Source organism: Rousettus aegyptiacus, unplaced genomic scaffold (assembly GCF_014176215.1).
Source record: "Rousettus aegyptiacus isolate mRouAeg1 unplaced genomic scaffold, mRouAeg1.p scaffold_m13_p_3, whole genome shotgun sequence".
Lineage (NCBI taxonomy): Eukaryota > Metazoa > Chordata > Mammalia > Chiroptera > Pteropodidae > Rousettus > Rousettus aegyptiacus.
Genome location: NW_023416306.1, coordinates 101,432,084 through 101,446,518, shown reverse-complemented (window position 1 = coordinate 101,446,518; position 14,435 = coordinate 101,432,084). Strand labels below are relative to the sequence as shown.

At 33.2% G+C, this 14,435-nt stretch overlaps 1 long non-coding RNA gene across 4 annotated transcripts in view; it reads right to left on the bottom strand.

Annotated features, from left to right (window-relative positions):
- LOC107513527 overlaps window positions 1-14,435 on the bottom strand; it is a 479,315-nt gene that overhangs the window by 56,521 nt on the left and 408,359 nt on the right. For 3 of the 4 annotated variants that reach the window (XR_004956357.1, XR_004956356.1, XR_004956355.1), the window contains one exon: window positions 8,266-8,393. The exons of the other annotated variant lie outside the window; for it this stretch is intronic. This is a non-coding gene — a long non-coding RNA (uncharacterized LOC107513527). The remainder of the gene's footprint in view (window positions 1-8,265; window positions 8,394-14,435) is intronic. 4 annotated transcript variants of the gene reach the window in all.

Below are 14,435 nucleotides of genomic sequence, written 5' to 3'. Positions count from 1 at the left end.
TAGCTACTGTTGTATACTGAGTTCCAAGAACAGACTGTCGGACAGTATGTAACCAATAAATATTTGTATTATGAATTTCTGAAAGCATTTCTGAGGATGACCAAGTTTGAACTGAAATGTCTTTCAGAAACACCTGATTTAAAACCACTCTTAACAATCTGTGTTTGTTAAAGAACGTGAACTTTGGAGTCAAGTTGTTTGGGTTTGAGTGCTGATGTCAACATTTTTAGACTTGTAAACTTAGGCCAGCCTTTTAACTTTGCTTAGCTTCGGTTTCCTACTGTACAAGATAAAGAAAGTAATATCTACATCTCAGGGTTGTTATGAGGAGTGAATCTACATTAAGTGCTTTTGCACAGTGACAGGCACTTAGTCTTTAGTAAATTATAGCTTTTGTGTATGATATTACTTTCACACCTTCATCGTTATCCACATTATTTTGTTTGCTGTATCAATATAGAATTACTTCAGTTCTTAAAAATGTCCTCAGTTTCCTCCTTCATTTGGACAATATCTGTGAAAACTACTTATATTAACTCCACTCATTAATTAACAGGGGCTATGTACAATTATAGAGGAAACCATACTCTCAAACTTTAATATTTTTACTTTTATTTTACTGAAGCAATTATTTTTCCTCTTTGATACATATTTCATTCAACGTGTTCAAAAATATAGAAATTAATAAAACAAACTGGTTTGGGTAGTACAGGAATACCTCATTTTATTGTGACATGTTTTATTACACTTCACAGATGTGTTTCTTACAGATTGAAACTCACTTCGTTGTGATACACACTTTGGTGTGGTGCTTTGGCATTGAACCCACAATATCTCCAAGGTATGTCTGTATTTTGGATGACAGTAAGGTAAAACTTCCAATTTGCAGTTTGGAATGTGCCTCTTGTTGGATTTTTTTTTTCTCAAAGATTAGATATTAGAACATCTGGACATCTTTGGATACCACATGAATTAATTGATTAATAGGCCTGTGACTTAGTGAAATTCTCTACCTTCTCAAAAGGTGTATTCATTACTGACCTGGAAGATTCTGTCAGAAAGATATGCCAGAGGAATGCTTTTAGAGCACAGCCATTTACATCTGAGTTATTTCCACTTGAGGAGACCTCTGATGAGACTCCTAAATTGGAAAGACTCCTGTGATAAGAATGAAAACAAATATTGATCCTTTGATTAAAAATCTTATGGGCAAATTTTGAAAACTTTGAATTTTCTGAATTTTATAAAGCATATAGCTTATTAGCTACAATATCTCACATTTAAAAACTGTCTCACAATATTATGGCAGATACCAGAGGGGAAAGGGGTAGGGGTGGTTAAGGAGAGGAAGGGGTCAAACTATGCTGACCGAAGGAGACTAAACTTTGAGTGATAAGCATACAATGCAACATATAGATGATGTATTATAGAATTTACATTGGAAACATATAATCTTATTAACCAATTCACCTCGGTAAATTTAATAATAATAATAAAAAACTTTTATTCATGAGGTTTCTTATTTTACTTTGTTATACCTTTAATCTTGGTGGGAAGATCTGTGCTTATACATAGTTTTCATCATAACTGTGTCACTTGGTGTTATGATATCACGTGTTCATTATAAGAGTTCTCCCCAAATCTTGTGTGTGTAAAAATAACATGAAAGCATTTTTTCTACCTGACTTCATATCAGATGGGAAGGGGTAGTCATAAGAATTTCATTACCATAAGCTAAAGGCTCCTCAGGAAATTGGGAAGGCATTATGACATCCCTGATTATGGTCCTAGAGATTGGGCCTCGTTTTTTTTTTTTTCTATCATTAAGTATGAATCCACTGACGAATATATGCTTTTATAACCATCTTTCTCTCTATTTAGAAAATTCATTTGATAAAAAAAATAACAATCCCCTCAGAGTAGCTTTATAGAGTTTTCATCTCAAAAGTCTGTCACAGCTTGGGCTCCTCAAGAATTTATATGTTATAACCAGCCATAGGCAAGCTATTGACACAGTTATCCTATTTTTGATACTTTTTATACTCTGTAATCATGTGGATAAATCCATTGGAACAACATAAGTTTGTTCACACCTTTTCTTTGAGTCAATGAACTGGAAGTGCCTTTGGGATGACATAAGAATGAGACATAAATCCTTAGCTATTAATGCTTATATAAAACCTTTTATTAACATGTGAGCAAGTGCTGGCAAGAACTTAATGGCAGATGTTCTAGTGGGATAAACCAGTTTTCTGTTCTGCCATCCCATGACTTTAATTTATGTCTTGTGACTTAATTTTGTATGAGTTGGATAAACGACTCTTTCCTATGGAGGACAGAAAGATAAACACATTCTACTGTATGCTCTTCATACAAATTTGCAGACCTCTGACTTACAAACTGCTCCTCTTTGTATTTGTTTCCAGAAAAGAATATCTTTAGTGCCAGCACCCTGCTCTTTTTATTCAAAAATATACCTTGAAAATCTTTTGTTATTCTACATCATTTATTTTGACTGCTGTGTAGTGTTTCATCATATGAATAGGTGAAAATTTATTTGCCTCCACTGATGGACATTTAGGTTATTTGCTATTTTGTGCTACAAACAATACTGCAATGAATATCCTTATACTTGTCCTTTTTTGTATATGTGTGGCTTTTTATGTAGAATGAATAAACAAGTTTACTAATTTATATAGATTCTGCCAATTTACATTTTCACATTTGGTATAACACAGTACTCATTTCATGTGTATTAGACTTACTGGATATCATCTTTTTAATTCTTGGTTAACTGTTTATGGGTTAAGATACCTTCTCTTTATGGTTTTAACTTATATTTCTCTGCTTATTGTTAGTTTGATCCTCTTTCAAATGTTTACTCTATATTCGTGTTTACTCTTGTGAATTTCCTGTTCACATCACTTGCATAGTTTCTATATTATCTTTTTCCTTTCCATTTATAGGGTGGCCTGTTTTCAACTGTGTATTTTATTATTTGATTATATTTTTTCAACTTTGACAAAGTTGGTGTACTGTTAAACCATATAGGTTGCCTTTAATTTGCAAGGTGTAATTCAATTCCCTATATTTCAAAACTTATCTACAGCTTAGTTTTTTAACAAAATATGTTTGGAAACTTAGCATTAGATATTTAATGCTTTCCATCACTTTTAGACACTTAAAATTTTATCTTTAGATTATATCAGTCCTTAAAAAAGGTTTTTATTGGATTGAAGTCTTTTGACCACTGTGATCTGAATTTAAGGCAGGTACTTTTTTTTAAAAAGGTCATACACAAGATATTACTTTAATGTTATAATTAACATCTATAGAAAACTTATGGCTATTGTTCATTGGATCATACTCTTTTCAAGTTTATCATCATCGACAGGAAAACTATTTTTAAAATTTTATTATCAGAAATAAATATATATTTTTTGATAACTGCTTTTTAAAAAGTGCCCACTGATAGTTTGTTTCATTCTTTACATTAGCTTCCAGAAAGCTAAGAGCAAAATTTAAGCCCATAATAAACAGATTCAAAGCCATTATTAATATAGCAAATATATTTTATCAAGTTCTGTATATTTGTTTTACACTTATTTTCTCTATGCCTTAATTTCATTTTTCTTGCTTTAAAAAATATGTTGCATATATAATTATAAATTATGTAAAGTTCTTGCAAATATATTTTATATAGGTAGATAGATATGATATGCTTTTAAACAGATGTTATAGTAAAACTTACATTTTACTGTTCCAGAGCTTTAAAGCTTCGGCTTATGTTTAAACATATGGCACAAAAGAAGAAAATACTCTCAATTATTAAATAGAAAAAATTATAAAGTAAATGATCATTATCTTGTTTATATACTTAGTATATTTACTTTTTAATGATATGTAAGAAAGGGATTAAAAAAGTGTCTAAGGTTCACTTTGTCAGGGAGCTATTTTCTTTCATAAAATACATAGTTATCCTAAAGAAAAAGTAACACTTTATGAGCAAGCTATGAAAGTCAACACATTAATAATTTTATAAAGTAATGATTTACAGTGCTAGAAAATAATTCGATTTTAGGACTACATATTGTTGGTGGTTATTATGGATTGAATTGTGCCGCCCCCACTCCAAAATATTTAAGTCCTGAATATCAGTACTTGTGACTGTGACCTTACTTGGAAATAGAGTAATTGCAGATATAAACAAATGAGGATGAAGTCATAATGGATTATGGTGGGCCCTAATCCAATGACTGGAATCCTTATAAGAAGAGGGAAATTTGGACCCAGACACAGGACATTTGGATATAGCCAGCTGACTATCGAGGTAGAGATAAAAATGATATACTCCTGAGCCAAGGAATGCCAAGGATTGCAACCACCAGAAGCTAGGAATAGGTAAGAAAGGAGGTTTCTCTCCTAGAATTTTTGGAGAGGACATGGCTCTGGCAATGCCTTGGTTTTGAACTTCTAGCCTTTAGAATTGTGAGACAATAAATATCTCCTGCTTCGAGCCATCTGTTTGTTTGTTGTAATTTGTGATGGCAGTACTAGGAAACTAATACAATAGTCATTATTTTTGGATAGAATTATATATCAGTCCAATGTCTGAGGGAGAACATATGAAGAACTAGTACTATTTTGTGTTCTCCATTTATTTATGTGAGATCATAAAAGCTGTGTGTTTGTGAACGATGAGATTAAAATATTGAAGTTTGATGCACACACAAGTTAATTAGACAGGAAATTTGGAAGCAAGGATGTTTGAAGAAAAAAATTTACTTCAGGAATAAATGTCAAAAGAGCTTCAATATTCAAACTATAAAGAATATATTAGGAAAAATATGTAAATTTAGGTCAGGACAGTATCTGATCTCTAAAAAATAAAGACTGTCATATTTTTTTAAAAGTGGGTAATGTAAGTCCTAATGCTAATAAGGATTTTGTCCAAAATGTGACAAAAATAATTTGCCTTATTTGTCTGTTATTTGTAGCTTTGTATTGACATTTTAAAAATTACTGAAGCTGTTCTTTACTTTCAATTGACTTTTTAAAGAGATTACTGTGTTTTTCACTGAATCATTAAGGTCCAAAAAGCTGCCATGAACCATTTTTTTAATTAAGTGTCATAAATGCAATTCTACTGTTACTTACAGAACTATATTGTTTTATGAGTGACAATGTCAATATTTGAATGACCCTAATTACTTCTAAAAGATTGAGGCTATTTGGCTTGTAAAAAAATCAATTTTAAAAAGCATCAGTCTCTCAGTGATTATTAGACTATGTTAAAAGCTATTAGTAAGAAAGTACATAGTAGAGGATTATTTATTTTCAGATTATAGAGAATATTGAAATCTTTAATGATCATATATAGCCACCTTAGATAGATGATGTCACTTTGTAACAGTGGAATTTTTATGTTCACGATTGTTTCTATTTCCTTAAAAATTCATGTGAGATGTACAATTGTCTTTGCCTCAGGTACTTTTAACTTTTTCTTCACAATGCATCTCAGCCATAAAACTCATTAATCAAATTAGATGGGAGAAGACAAGTTTCCCATGGCTTGATCTTAACTCGTATTCATAATGATTAATCATTGCACAACAGGGGTGAGGTCACTGCAAACATGCCATTCTCATAGTCTACCATTTAAGTCAAAGAGAGAAGTATTAGCAGAGTAATGGTCTAGCATGAGACCTTTAAAAACGGTTCAATAGTAAGAAGCCCCTAAATTTTCATTATAATGTAGCAGTGAATAGCAATTTTTTTCCGTCCTTGATATTTTTAGCTATTTTTCCTACTATGATATTTATTGCTTTTTAGACACTTTCATAAAACATTTACATACATGTATCCAGTTTTGCATAAGTTCATAAATTTCACAGGAAGAAGGTTTACTATGAAAGTTATTCGGAAACATGTCATCTTATTTTAATATATTTGTATAGCACTTACAGATTTTGAAGTGCTAATCAATCTACTCTCCAAGAGTGAGATTCATGTTTGAAAAATAATTTTGAATAGGCATTAGACTGGCCACGATCTGAATTACTTCACATTTCTGACACAATAAGATAAATAATAAAGTAGGGGTTACAGATGAAACATTTAACATCTGTGCATTTCGCTATATGTAAATTTGATTTCAACTTTAAAAATCTACATGAGAAGATTTAACAATTCCCTATTCTTAGTAAAAATTCTATATGCAACGTGAGGGGTTTAAATTTCCAAATATTATCATTTATTTCATATTCTCATCAAGCTCTACAAATGATGGTTTGGTTTCCTTTTAGCATATGTCATTCAAAAATAATAAATTGAGACATTTGCTTGCAAAATAGCAATTACTGTAATTATTTTCATGGAGAGATCCAGGAATGTAAGGACCTTGGTGATGTGGAACTTAACACCTCTCTAACTTCATTTTTCATGCTCTCTCTGTGTGCTCACATATTACTAAACCACACCCTTACATTTATTTATTCTTTCTACATTATAACATGCCTTAACAGCACAAAAGATCTTACTGTGCAGTAACCTTTTCTTCAAATATACCTTCTAGGCACTCTCCATTCTAACTACTCCACTGAAACTGCAGTCCCACATTCTCCTTATTGCCAAACTTAGGGGGACACTTTTCTGTCCATATTTTATTTTATATCTCAGCAGAATTCAATGTGAATGACTCCCCCTTCCTTTGAAAAAATTCATCCCTACTGTGACACCACTTTGTCCTAATTTTCCTTTTGTCCACTCTTCTCATTTTACTGATTCCACAACCTCTTTTCCATCCTTTGGTGATTTCTACTCCTCAATCATATAATAGATTCATCCTCGGACTCCTCTCATCTATTTTTGGGATTTGGAGACAGACATCCTGTACTCAAATCCAAGACCTAACATTTACTAGCTATGTGACTGTGGGCAAATCTCTTATCCTTTTAGTATTTCAGTTTTATCATCTAAAATGGAGGTAACAATAGTATCTACTACCTAGAGAATGAGATAATATAAAAAACAAAATGCCTAGGACAGTACTTGGCACTTAAGTGCTTTGTAAATGTTAGTGATACTTATCACACTTGTGTCTTAGAATATTTTCTCTAATATCATGGCTTTAATACTATCTCCATGCTGATAGCAACAAATTTATATTTATTATCAACATTGCACATGGGTTTCCAACAAACATTTTTAACTACAAATTTGATATTTCCATTTGCATATCTAAAGGCATGCCAAATTTTACATATATAAAATAGAAATTGATATCTTTCAAACCAATTTCACTCCTTGTTTGATACTATTATCCATTTGATTGCTCAAGTAAAAAGCCTTGGTGTAATTTTTCTTCATTCTTTACTTTCTCTTACTCTCATATTCATTTCATCAGCAACTCTTATTTGTTCTACTCTAGTAAATAGTTTAAACCCATCCATTTTTCTGAATCTCCATTGTAATCAACCTAGTCAAAGTGACAATCACTTCTCTGATGTCATGTACTAACAAGTCCTACTGTTTCCACTCTTGCCCTTTTGCAATTCATCCTATATATTTGATCCGATAAGCCCTCTGAAACATAGATTACATCATGCAACTTCATGTTGAGCACATGGTAGCTATTCGACTAATATTTTTGGACTGAAAGAATTAATGCATCATTAATTGGGTGGAAGAGAATCTAAGTGGTTTAAAAAGGGCAGATATTGTCTTAAGTATAGAGCTTACTGTGAATCAAAAGAACAGAATTATGAGAGAGAATAACTAGAAAGTGGTAGATATACTTAAAACAAGATGACTAAGGGAGTTTACTCTGAGTAGGTATGTTTTAAATAGACACGTGTAGACTGAGAATGAGCTACTCTGGTGAAGACTGTATGCAAAGAATTCCAGGCAGAGAATCTCTGGGTGGGGAAAGCTCTTGCCTGTTTCACAAAACTAAGACAGCTGGTGGGCCTGGAGATTTGTAAGGGAGAGAAATAAATTTGGTGATCAGGCAGGAGACAGATCTTGCTGGACCTTAGTCTGGTAATTGGTGGTGATTTATTATTAGCTACAATGAGATTGCTAGATGATTTTAAGAAAGGGCATTATGGTATCCAATCTTTGTTTGTAAAAGATAAGGACTGCTTCTTTGTGGAAGGACTAGGAAGGAATGAGTGAAAACAGGACGCTGTTGAAGTAGGCCAGGGGAGAGGATAGTCGCAGTGTAGATACCTTTTGGAGATACAATCAGGTATCGAGAAGACTCACCGATGTATGGTCATAGAGAATGGGAGGAAAAAGCAATCAGTGATGACTTCTAAGTCTCTTGCTTGAGGCACTGGGCAGATATTGATGCCAGTTAATGAACTGGGTGGTGAGAGATTATATATTTTACCCTGGAATTCAAAAGAGAGGTTCGTATTAGAAATATAAATTTGAAAATAAGCAATATTTATATGGCATTTATGACCAAGGGAATAATTGAGATGTGCTAGGATGAAAGTATAGAGAAAGGAGAGGGGAAGAATTCCAGTTTTTAAAGCTTGATAAAAGGAAAGGTATTATCAAGGATATCACCATATTTACCATGTTATTTTTCTATATCTATTTCTTATACAGTAACACCTCCATAAGCACTTGGAAAACTCCTATTCATCACTTATACCATAAGGATACCACCACTACTTAAATAATGATCATTGTTTAACCAACATTTATCAAATGACTATTAATGCCAAATGTACTTTAGTATGTGTGTTGAATGTGTTATCCCATTTAACCTTCATTACAGTGATCTGTGAGGTAGTTATACTATTTTACAGATGAGAAATCTAAAGTAACTTACAACTGGTTATCAGTGGAACTGGAAGTTAAGCACAGACTGTTAGCAGCAAAAACAGAGGGATGTACATTTCTAGACTGTGTTGTTATATATATGTCTAGTACTTTATTTTCACAATGTACTATAGTTTGCATACACATATAAGAATAACTATAGGAAATAAAGTAAGCAGAAATCTAAACAGGTTAAATTACACTTTTTTTCCTTTGTCTTTCTCTTATTAAATTGTGAGCAAGTTGAAGGTAGAATTCATGGATTACCAACTTTGGATCTTCCAGGCACCATAAACAAATGCTTGTTATATGATTAAATGAATATAGATTCTAGATTTTAAGAGTGAATTCTTATAACCTTTTAAGTCCTTCTGCTTAATTTCTTGTTTGCATATCTATATATTCACTTACTCAGTGTTAGAGGTGGAATCCAATTTTCATAAATGAACTTTTGACTCCAAGTTCTCAGTGAGTTTATTAGACCTAAGCTTTGCTGTATGCATCTTCTCCCTACGAAATTACTTTTTCCAAGATTACATCACTAAAATATCATGCTGGTTGTTTATTAAATTATTTTATGTAATTTGTTCTAAGTTGTTATTTCATGCAATTTTCTCAAGCCTATCTTTTTTTTGCCTTGGATTCCCCACCATTTTGAAGTAGTCTTCTATTACTAAGAATTTAATTTCATGCTGCTCTCAAGTATCTTGAATGGAGACCAAAATGTGTGTGACTTCTGGAATGGTAAAATACTAATTTTGTATAATTCACCAAAGATAACTGTGTTAAATGTTCTTTGCTGTAAAAATGCAATAGAGAAAAGATAAAGAAATATTCTTTAAAGTAATATTAATTCAGCAAACTACCTCTTATTGTTAGAATTATGAAAGAATATAGCTTAAAATGGACTAGAATTATCACAATTAAAAGATAAATTGTCTCTATTTTAACAATGACTGGGTTCTGCTTCAGAAAAGTTGACATCATTAAAACGTTTCACTTTGTCAGGCAATTTCCAGTTTCTGTTATTAAGTAGCTTTCAATGCTTTGACATGTTTTCCAAAATGCATACTGTTTTCCCATATAACTGAAATCAAAATACTCCAAAACAAAATGTTTCCATGCAATGCAATATTTCACATTCACAAGGCTCTATCTATTATTTCAAACACAGAGACCAACAACTTTTTCTATTTTATTTACAGGACATTTTTCTCCCTTCCTTCCATCAGCTATATTAAAAACTAAGCTGAGATTCACAGTTAGCAAGCTGCAAGGAAAATCATTGGATACCGGGAGAATCAATGAAGGCAATTGGGCTTTGATTTGGAAATAAATTTTAAGTTGAACAATCTTCTTATGTTTACCTAGTCTTCGTTTTGACATCTGGGAATATTTACTTGGCAGTCAAACATTTTCCGATAATTATTCACCCAAGAAATGAATCAATACATCTACCATTTTCTAAGGACATACTATACCTAGAAGGAGATAAGACACTCTAAATTTTATATATCCTCTATATAACAACATCCCAGCCAGTTCTATCATCTGGGATATCATAAGTTATTAAGTGATTTTATATCTTGTGTTTTAATGTGATTAATTTTTTTATTCCACCCTATCAAACCTTTGTTCACCTTTAAACTTGTTCTCTTATGCAGTGCACAGAAGGACAAGTGGATTTACATTTTCTAATTTCTTATTTGCTATCCCAAATTTCTTTCACTTTTGTCCAACCTACCTCTCATTCTCATTATAAACTTTGGCCTTCCCATTCACACAATCTATTGTTCTCTTTTGTTTAACTGGAATCTTAATCATAATCAAGCATTCAGTGAAACTCTTAACATTATAGAATCTATTATCTCTTTGACCTACTTATTATCTCCAGACCTATTATTATAGCCAATATTACCTCAAATTATCTCCGCTTTCCATGTGTTATATGTGTGCCTAAGCTGAATAGCTGTATTTAAGAATATTAACCATATGTATAAAGTCTACTATAAGTGCATATTAGCTAACTTCATCTTGATCTACAATAGAACAATTATATTTTTATTTCTCATGAAGCTTTTTATTCTGCACTAAATTTTCCATCACAGTGTTTTGAAATTTGCATAACCTTAAAAACTCAAATTTATATTAGTTCTCATCATACATAGAAAACAAAGTATCTCATCTCTTATTTTTAAATTCAAAGGCATCTGAAATATATTCGGCCCTATACTATCTTATTTATTAAATATATCTGTGTATTTAAGTATGATTTCTATTTCATATTCTTTCTCAGAAGAAAAGGTCTTCCTTTATGAACTTGACCATCTCTGTGCTCTTGTTATATACCCTCTTATCTTCCTTGTGAATTATTACCTTTCCTTGCATAAATTGATCACTACCGATCATCTTTCTTTGTCTACACAGGAACTAAGGAATCTTCTAGTCTAAAGCTACTCCTATTTCTTCTATTTCCTTCTCTTTGTTTCACTACCAAAATACCAGAGAGACTATCTTCCATTTGTAGCTTTCTCTTTTCCACACACAATTACCTTTCTTTCTCACCACCCTTCAGAATCTGCTTTCTTGAAAGTGATTAATACCTATCTGGAGTATCTGATCTGCTGCCAACCAGTCCTTCTGCAAGTTGAATTTTTCCTTGGCTCTCCAAAACTATTTTCTTCAACGTCTCTGATAATTATTTTTACGTCTTCTTGTATCATTTTCTATGCTTGCCCTTTAAAATAGGTATTTACCTTGAAAATGTTCTCATCTTCCTCTCCTTTCTTTCAATGCCTTCTTTTTTCTCTATGTAGTACCTCTATGTATATCTTATCATTCCTATGTGTATCATCTCCAAATCACTGACTCCAGGTCTCAATGCCAGATGTGATTCTCGAGCTTGTTGCTGAATATATTACATATTTGCTTAAAACCCTTTAATTTATTAAAGCATTAAGGTCTTCAATTATCAGCCTATAACTTGAATGCTATTTATATTTCATAGTAAGTAGCTCCTTCACACATCTGACACTCTTAGTTAAATTTAACTTTTAAATGTAAAATTTGTTTTTCCCTAAACAAGATTTGTTTATTTTCTATTTGCCCCTGCATCTTCTCTCTGTGATGCACCTTTGTGCTCAAATATATGGCTCTTTATGGGTGAGCTCATGTACCTCCTACCTTAAATTCTTCCTGAGCAGGATGGGATACTCACTTCCTCTGAACTTTCAATGTTTTCTTACCATTTTCTCATTTGCGACCTATGTACAATGGTCAAATCTCAAGAGAAATTATTAGTTTCACTTGCTGAATTTTACTGGTATTTTGGCTATTTGTGTTCAGACTCAGCCTCTGGACCAGTGATTTCTAACATCTAGAAAAGGAGTTTTCTTACCCAAGTTTATATCCTTCCAAAGCTTCTGGCATGGTGCTTTTTAAATCTCTCGTAGAGACATTTAATATTATTATGCAGGATACATAAATGCTCAGTTTCTTCCTAATTTGCTGTTCTAACTTTATTCATTCTTTCCCTCTTACCAATGGGAATGCTGTCAAAAATGCATAAACATTTATTACCCTTTTCGTTAAAAAATCTTGGGTATAAACATGCAGTTAATTGATTGTGTTATCCAATTTTCCAAATGGAAGAGAAATCTCCAAATACTTTCTTAACTAACTGGTTATACTGAATAAGTTCTGGAAAGGTATGGGTTGCATTTGCCCTCTGTCTAGTAGAATATTATATTGATGAAGACATTATTTACTTTTTAGGTAAATGCACTATCACAAGGTTAATTTAAAAATTTAAAGATTTTGATGGGATTTCCAGTCAAAATGGCAAAGTAGGAAAACACTGTGTTCACCTCTTCTGATGACCACATCAAAAATACAACTAAACCGCAGAACAATGATTATTGAGAATCACCCAAAGTCTAGCTGAACAGAAGTCTGTCCATTAAGGACATACAGAAGCAGCTACCTCCAGACTGGTAGGAGGAGTGGAGATGTAGAATGGGCTGGTCCCACACTGGCATGTGGTGGTTAAATATTGGGAGGAACATCTTGGCTGAGGAGGTCCCCTCGAAGGAGTGAGGGGGTCCCAGCCTCATAACAGTTTCCAGTGCTGGTAAGAGAAGTCCCCACAAGTCCTGGCTGTGAAGACCAGTGGAGATTGTGGCTGAGTGAGATGGAGGGCAGATAGAGTCCTAGGCATTCCTTTTAAAGGTCCCAGGCATGAACTTACTAACAACTCTGGACTCACTTACTCTATGCTTCAGCACTGGGGTAGCAATTTGAAAGGTGCTAGGGATATACAAGGGGGAAATGAATTGTCTGGCTTCAAGACGAGGGCTGGAGGGGCAGCTTTCTCCTAGACAGAAGTGCTGGCAGAGGGCATTGCTCCTTTGTTGAGCCCTACCTCCACCCAGAATGCAAATGCAGGTGGCCACCATATCTGAGTCTCCACTGTCACCTCCCCTGGTGACTCCCTGAGATCTCACCCCACTACATATGAAGGACCACCTGTTGCTTCAGGTGGATTTTCCATACAAACATCCTGTCTTGGCTCATGCCACAGACTTTCCTAAAATCTCTCAACGATTCACAAAACCCAGATAGGGTTTTGAGAGATTCACAAAACATCTCCAGAAAAAGAACTAAACAAAATGGAGACAAACAATCTACCAGATACAGAGTTCAAAACACTGGTTTTATATATACCTGCTCAGTGATTTCAGTGAGAACTTCAACAAAGAGAGAGAAAACATAAAAATGGAGACAGAAAAGAACCAGTCAGAAATTAAGTAGACAATACCTGAAAAAAAGAATACATTAGTGGGAATCAACAGATTAGATGAAGCAGAGGATTGAATCAGCGATTTAGAAGATGAGGTATCAGAAAACACCCAAGATATGCAAATAGAAAAAAGAATTTTAAAAAATGAGGATAATTTAAGAGGTCTATGCTTAATAACATCAAGCATACCAACATCATAGGGGAATCAGCAAGAGGAGAGAGCCAGGAATTGACCTATTTGAGGAAATAATGACATAAAACTTTCTTAACCTGGCAAAGGAAATAGACATACAAGCCCAGGAAGCGCAGAGAGTCCCAAACAAGATGGGCCCAAAGAAGCCCACAGCAAGACATATCATCATTTAAATGCCAAAGTTTAAAGACAAAGAGAGAATCTTAACAGCAGTAAGGGAAAAGCATTTAGTTACCTATGAGGGAGCTCCCATAAGACTGTCGGCTGATTCTCAACAGAAACTTTGCAGGCCAGAAGAGAGTGTCAGGAAATATTCAAAGTAATGAAAAGCAAGGACCTACAACCAAGATTACCCAGCAAAGTTATCATTTAGAGTCAAAGGACAGATAAAGAGCCTCCCAGACAAAAAAAAATAAAAGCTAAAGGAGTTCATCACCACCAAACTGGTATTACAAGAAATGTTAAAGGGACTTCTTTAAGAAGAAAAGGAGAAAAAAAGCTAAAAAATGTGAATAATAAAATGGCAATAGCTACATATCTATCAACAATTTAAATGTAAATGTATTAAATGCTCTAAATAAATGACATCAGTGGCTGAATGGATAGGAAAAC